Source organism: Carlito syrichta, unplaced genomic scaffold, assembly GCF_000164805.1.
Source record: "Carlito syrichta isolate Samal-C Ts95f unplaced genomic scaffold, Tarsius_syrichta-2.0.1 Scaffold312209, whole genome shotgun sequence".
In the NCBI taxonomy this organism is placed as follows: Eukaryota; Metazoa; Chordata; class Mammalia; order Primates; family Tarsiidae; genus Carlito; species Carlito syrichta.
The window spans coordinates 1,166,881-1,174,480 of NW_007256305.1; the positions used below are offsets into that span (position 1 = coordinate 1,166,881).

The window sequence follows — 7,600 nt, forward strand, 5'->3', positions numbered from 1 at the left end:
AAAAAAAAAAAATGTGAAGGGGAAGACTGGGAACCTGCCCTTGCAGTTTAATTTCCTTAATTGATTAAATAAACTCCCCTACTTGATTGCCAAATCCCACTTGCTGTTTCTGCCTCGTAATTCTTTTTCTCTTGAGTTGGGGTCCTCAAGGCTGGAGTGCAGTGGCATGATCACAGCTCATCGCAGCCTCGACCTCTTGAGCTCATATGATCTTTCTGCCTCAGCCTCCCAAGTAGCTGGGACTACAGGCGTGTGCCCTCACATCTGGCTAATTTTTTAATTTTTTTATAGAGACAAGTTCTCACTGTGTTGCCCAGGCTGGTCTCAAACTCCTGGACTCAAGCTATTCTCCCACCTCGTTCTCCTAAAGTGCTGGGATTACAGGTGTGAGCCATCATGCCCAGCCAACCTCTTCATTCTTGAACAAAGCTTATTCCTAACATCTGGTGAAGACCTACAGTGCTCTAGCTCATTGTTTAGCAGAAACAGGGCACTTCTATTGTCTATTTTCTAACGTATATGTGTCCATGTATATACAGATAAGCCAGCAGAGCCCTCACAATTGCTGTCACTCCTTCCGCCTTTCAGCTTTCCAAGTAGCCAGAACTACAGGCGTGCGCTACCATACCCAGCTGATTTTTGACTTATTGAAGAGACGAGGTCTCGCCAAGTTGCCCGGGTTGGTCTCAAACCCACAGGCTCAGGCAGCCTACTCATTTTGGCCTCCTAAAGTACTGGGATTACAGGCTGAGCCACCGAGCCCGGCCACCCAAAAATTTTTTTAAGAAGAATAGGAATAAATGGGGGGTGGAGTGTGAGGGAAGCATTAGTGTGGATGCTGTGAGTTAAGAGAGCAGAAGAGGTGAGAAAACATGGGTGGGAAGTTCCTCCCCCATCCCATATCCATCCATTCACCTAACTTGCCTAGTTGAATTTTGGTGTAATCCTTAGAACATGTGCATGCTGCTTTGGTTATAGACAGTGGTAGATCAGAGATGTATCACACCAAACTGCCAAACTGTCATCCTGTTTTGTTTTCTTAAAATTATTTTTGAGTTGATCTGTTGCTCAGGCTGGAATGCAATGGCACAATCACAGCTCACCGCAGCCTCAAACTCCCGGGCTCAAGCAATCCTGCCTCAGCCTCCTGAGTAGCTGGGACTGCAGGTGTGCATCACCACACCCAGCAAATTTTTTTTTTTTTTTTGGTGGAGTTGAGGTCTTGCTATGTTGTTCAGGCTGGTCTTGAACTCCTGGGCTCAAGCAACCTTCCTCCTAAAGTGATGGGATTACAAACATAAGCCACCACACTAGGGTACTTGGTCCCAAATAATCATCTTATTGCAGCCTGGCCTATTTGTGATGGCAAAAAAAACAACACAGAGGCATCTATCATCTGCACAAAACTTACTCGGATGTGGGAGGCAGAAGAGAGGCCACAGTCAAGGAACAAAGACAAAAATAAGGTTATTTAAAAGGAAGGGAGAAAAAAAACTACTGATAGGCAGAAGGTTTGTGAGCATTGAGTCTTGGAATACAATTTAAGGGTCAGCTGACTAGCTGGCAGCGAGCAAAGAGGCCATCTGGGTCCATCTCTTCTTGAGCAACCTGGCCAGGTCATCAGGGCAGCAATCTCCATGGTTTCCAGAGCCTCTGGAATCCTTGCGTGTTTGGCTATGGGTAGATGTGGTACACAGTCTCTGTCTAAAGGCTGCTATTGCTTAATGTCTGACACCCACCATAGGCCAGGTCTGTCCCATGTCCCTCATCAGAAATGTCTCAAAAAGTTGCTCAGTATGGTGGCTCATACCTCTAATCTCAATGCTTTGGGAGGTGGAAGTGAGAGGATTGCTTGAGCCCAGGGATTTGGGATTAGCCAGGGCAACATGGCGAGACCTTGTCTCTACAATAAACTGAAAAATTAGCCAGGCTTAGTGGTGAACGCCTGTAGTTCCAGCTACTTAGAAGGCTGAGGTGGAAGATCTCCTGAGCCCAGCATGTTGAGGCTGTTGTAGCCATTATTGTGCCACTGCACTCCAGCCTGGGTGACAGAGTGAGACTCTGAATCACAAAAAAAAGAAATGTCTCAAAAAGTCAACTTTTAAAAATAATGATAGTTACAGAGCACCTACATTGTTATAAGTCATTTTAGGTTATCTCATTCAACCCTCAGAGTGACCTCTAAGATTTGTATCCCCATTTTCAGGGATAAGGAATCTCAGAGAGTTATATAATGTCCCCAAAGTCCCATAGCTGGTAGAGGTGGATCCGGGGCTAGAACTCAGGTCTGAGCAGCCCCTGGAGCTGGGCGTTCTCAGTTGCACCAAGCAGTCTCCCCAAAACATCTTTCGAAAGGAATTGAGGTTGGATTCAGCTCAGCTGCAAAGAAACCAGGCAACAGTCAGCAGTACAAATTCATTCCCAAAGACCACTGGGAAGCCCCACCTGGGAAACCAAGCAGCTTCTGGGCTTATAATATTTGCTTAGGGCTGAGTCTACGAGTTTGAGATCAGTCGAGCTGCTTCCGGGAAGACTCCCCTCTGATCATCGTTGCTGCAGAAGGACAAGAGAACATGCAGGCACATATAAAGCTGCTATTTGCACCATGTCTGCCCATGTCCTTTTGAAATAGTCACATGACTGAGTCCAAAGTCAAAGGGTAGGAAAGAGTCCTTTGCATTTAGTGAAAGGAGTCTCAAAGACTCATGGCAAAGAGGGCAGACACAAGGAGAGATGATTGTTCATGGCTATAATTCAGCAAGTTACGCTGGGTCGTGTCATCCACAAGAGGGCTTCGAGGTGAGTGTGGCTCTGTTGTTTTCACATCTTCTCTTCCTTGGGCTCCATCCTTGATCCCAGAGCCCTTTCTCTCTTACTCTCCCTCTCCCCCCAACCTATATCTGCCCTAGGTTTTTTACTGACTCATACCCAGAAGCTGTTTCCTATCAAAGTATGTCCTCTTGTTCAACTTTGTGTGTTTCAATGAATGAGTCTAGAGCAGGCATGTCTAGCCCACAGCCCACAGGCCACATGCAGCCCAGGACACTAGCATTGTGGCCTCACAGAACCTTTTAACATCAGTGGGTTTTTTTCAACATTTGTTTTCTTCGTGACCCCATGTGTAGTTCCATTTTTGAAGTTCACAATCATGCTTTATTTATACATCACTTTTTGGCAGCACATACATTTGTAAGTAGCTATTTTCAGTTATGTAGCACACCAAGAGCAAAATTCAAACAAACATTTCTGATGAGCACCTTGAGAACTCACTAAGAATTGCAACCACTTCCATTGAACCAAACATTGATAGATTCGTTTTACAAAAACAAAGCCCAAGTTCCCACTAGTTTCATATTGTTTTCATTATCGAAACTTTATAATAAAAAGTATTAAAAAGTAAGTCTTATTATGTATATACACTAGCTATTTTATATAATTTATGTGCAGCCCAAGACAATGCCTCTTTACTTGATGTGGCCCAGGGAAGCCAAAAGGCTGGACACCCTTGCTTTAAGCCATCAAAATGTCTCAAGGTCCAGGATAATGGATTGTTAAAAGCAAACCAAGTAGAGGAGGGACCTATACACATGTTTGAGCACCTTCTTTGCAGAAGGCCACGGGCAAGGATTTGTCATCTCTTGATTGGCCCATCTCAGGTTTATTGGGTAGGTGTGACTTGATTTCACAGCAGGAGACTGAAACCCTTGAAGCCTCACTTTCTTGCCCCAGGACATGCAGCTAGTGAGTGATCAGACAAGGATTCAGCCTTAACACAATCTGGCCTCAGGTCCCAAGTATCTTTATCCTTCCATGCTGCCTCCCTGAACAGAAGCCACCCCTGGCCAAGCGCTGAGGGAGTCAGGGTTCTATTGCACTCTGCTCTATTGCACTTTCCAGATAATGCATTCTTTCACAGATCCGAGGTTTGTGGAAACCTTGCTTTGAGCTAGTCTGTTGGTGTCATGTTTCCAACAGCATGTGTTCACTTTGTGTTGCAGTGTCATGTTTTGGTAATTCTCACAATATTTCAAATTTTTAATCATTATTATATCTGTTATGGTGACCTGTGATTAGTGACCTTTTTTATTTTATTATTATTATTATTTTACAGACAACATTTCACTATGTTGGCCTGGCTGGTCTCGAACTCCTGGGCTCAAACAATCCTCCTGCCTTGGCCTCCCAAAGTGCTAGGATTGCAAACATGAGCCACCATTCTCAGCTAATTAGTGATCTTTGATGTTACTACTGTAATTGTTTTGGGGCACCACGAACTACACCCATATGAGACAGTGAACTTAATCAATAAGTGTTATGTGTATTCTGCTTGCTCTGCCAACTGACCCTTTCCCCATCTCTTTCTCTTGGGCCTCCCTATTCCTCAAGACACAACAATGTTGAAATCAGGCCAGTTAATAACCCTATAATGGTTTCTTCAAGTAAAAGGAAGATTTGCACATCTCTCACTTTAAATCAAAAGCTAGAAATGATTAAGCTTAGTGAGGAAGGCATGTTGAAAGTCAAGACAGACCAAAGCTAGGCCTCTCTCACCAAACAGTCAAGTTGTGAATGCAAAGAAAAAAAGCTCTTGAAGGACATTAAAGGCGCTACTCCAGTGAACACACGAATGATAAAGTGAAACAGCCTTACTGTTAATATAGAGAAAACTTTAGAGGTCTGGATGGATAAAGTGAACCACAGCATTCCCTTAAGATAAAACCTATTTTGGAGAAAGACCCTAACTTTATACAATTTTATGAAGGCTCAGAGAGGTGAGGAAGCTGCAGAAAAAATATTTGAAGCCAGTAGAGGTTGATTCATGAGGTTTAAGGAAAGACGCCGTCTCTGTAGCACAGGAGTGTCAAACCTTTCTGCTTTCCTGGGCCGTATTGAGTAACCTTTTGACTTCCTTAGGCTGCATTGAGTAAAGAGGAATTGTCTTGGACCACACATAAATTATATAATGTAGTTAGTGTGTATACATAATAAGATTTATTTTTTAAATACTTTTTATTAAGTTTAGATAATGAGAACCATATACAACTAGCGGGAAATTTAGCCTTGTTTTTGTAAAACTAATCTATCAATGTCTGGTTCAATGGAAGTAGTTGCAATTTTTAGAAGTTCTCAAGGTGCTCATCAGAAATGTGTGTTTGGATTTTGCTCTTTGTGTGCTTCATAATTAAAAACAGCAGCTCACAAATGTATGTGCTGCCAAAAAGTGATGTATGAATAAGACGTGATTGTGAACTTCAAAAATGAAACTGCACATGGTATCATGAAGAAAACAGTTGCTAAAAATCTACACATGGTGTCATGAAGAAAATAGCTGCTAAAATGTTTAAAGATTTTTGTGAGGCTTCTTTACTAGCTATTCATGAGCCATAGGTTGTACATGCCTTCTGTAACATAAAAGTACAAGGGGAAGCAGCAAGTGGAGAAGCTGCAGCAAGTTCTTCAGAAGACCTGGCTAAGATCATTGATAAAGGTAGCTACACTAAATAACAGATTTTCAATGTAGAAAAAACATTAAAATAAGATGCCATCTAGGACTTTCCAGCGAGAGAGGAGAGGTCATTGCCTGGCTTCAAAACTTCAAAGGACAGGTTGACTCTCTTGTTAGGGACTAATGTAGCTGGTGAGTTTAGGGTGAAGTCAGTGCTCATTTATTTACTCTTCTGAAAATCCTAAGATTCTTAAGAGTTATACTAACTCAGTGTGTGCTCTATAAATGGAATGACAGAGCATGGATGACACATCTGATTACAGCATGGTTTACTGAATATTTTAAACTCACTTTTGAGACCTACTGCTCAGAAAAAAAGATTCCTTTAGAAATATTATTGCTTATTGACAATGCACCTGGTCACCCAAAAGCTCTGATGGAGATATACAAAGAGATTAATGTTATTTTCATGCCTGCTAACACAACATCCATTATGTTGCCCATGGATCAAAGAGTAATTTTGACTTTCAAGTCTTATTATTGAAGAGATACATTTCATAAGGCTATATCTTCAATTGATAGTGATTTCTTTGATGGCTGTAGGCACAGTAAATCGAAAACTTATAGAAAGGAATCACCATTCTAGATGACATTAAGAACATTCATAATTCATGAGAGAAGGTCCAAATATTAACATTAACAAGAATTTGGAAAAGATTGACTCCAACCCTCATGGACGACTTTGAGGAGTTCAAGACTTCCGTGGAGGAAGTATTTGCAGATGGGGTAGAAATAACAAGAGAACTAGAATTAGAAGTGGAACCTGGAAGTGTACTAAAGTGCTGCAATCTCATAATAAAACTTGAATGAATGAGGAGTTGCTTCTTATGGATCAGCAGGAAAGTGGTTTCTTGAGATAGAATCTACTTCTGGTGAAGAGACTGTGAACATTATTGAAATGACAACAAAGGATTTTGAATATTCCCTACACTTAGTTGATAAAGCAATAGCAAAGTTTGAGAGGATTGACTCCAGTTTTGAAAGTTCTACTGTGAGGAAAATGCCATCAACAGCATCCAATACTACAGAGAAATCTTTTGAGAAAGGAAGAGACAAATGATGCAGGGAACTTCATTGCTGTCTTATCTTGGGAAATTGCCACAGCCACCCCAGCCTTCAGCAACCACCGCTCTGAATGGCTAGCCCCAGCCATACCTATGGGGTTGGCACTTTCAGGCTGAAAAGCTGTGAAGGTTGCTATTCAGGGCTTCTGGATCACAGTGGACCCACTGAGAGGCGTTCTGTCTAGAACCATATGCGGCTGATGTTGCTCGTATATTGGAAACTCAAAGTGAAGAAGCCATCTTTGTTTTCTGCTACCTCCTGGGATTTTCCCATACTCTAGTTAAGCCTGAGTAGACTTGCAAGAAGGAACATTCTTGTTATCATAACACGTGTTTAGTTTAGAGTCTGGATATGTCTGCTCACAGGAGCCTTTAACGCTGTTAGCATCTGGTTCCTTCTGGATCCTTGTGGGGAGTTAGATAAGATTACTCCCAAGTTTCCTTTCAACTCCAAAGCTCTGTAATTCTCTACCAAGATGATTTGATAATTATGCATTTTGCAGCCAAAAATTTCACATCTATCTGTCTCATCTTATTTGGATTTTCATTTTCGCTTCTCCACCACACACCTACAACTGTGGGAATGTGTGTGCAGCCTATCTATAGTTTACTTTGCATTTTTAAAATATTTTTTGTTTTAAAGATGTGGGGTACAATTCAGGGTTAGGTATACAAATGTTCATTATGCAGGTACCCTTGTTGATGAGGTGTGCCTTCCCGCTCTCTTGGCAGTTTCCCATTACTGCCAATCCCACCTCTCCCCTGCCCCGGCAGTTTCCCACTACTACCAATCCCTTTCTTATAGCATTATGATAATCGTTCAAGGTCTGCTTATGAGTGAGAACTTGTGGTACTCAGTTCTTTGTTTCTGTGATAGATCATTCAGTATTATAGACTCTAAGTTCATCCAAGTATTACGCAGCCATAAAAAAGGGCCAAATTCATAAAAAAGAACAAAATCATGAATTTCGCAGCAACCTGGATGCAACTAGAGTCTATAATACTGAGTGACCTCTCACAGAAACAAAGA

General features: G+C 41.9%; 1 protein-coding gene across 1 annotated transcript in view; it reads left to right on the forward strand.

Annotated features, from left to right (window-relative positions):
* AOX1 (aldehyde oxidase 1) overlaps positions 1-7,600 on the forward strand; it is a 70,993-nt gene that overhangs the window by 50,528 nt on the left and 12,865 nt on the right. The gene's annotated exons all lie outside the window — the stretch shown is intronic.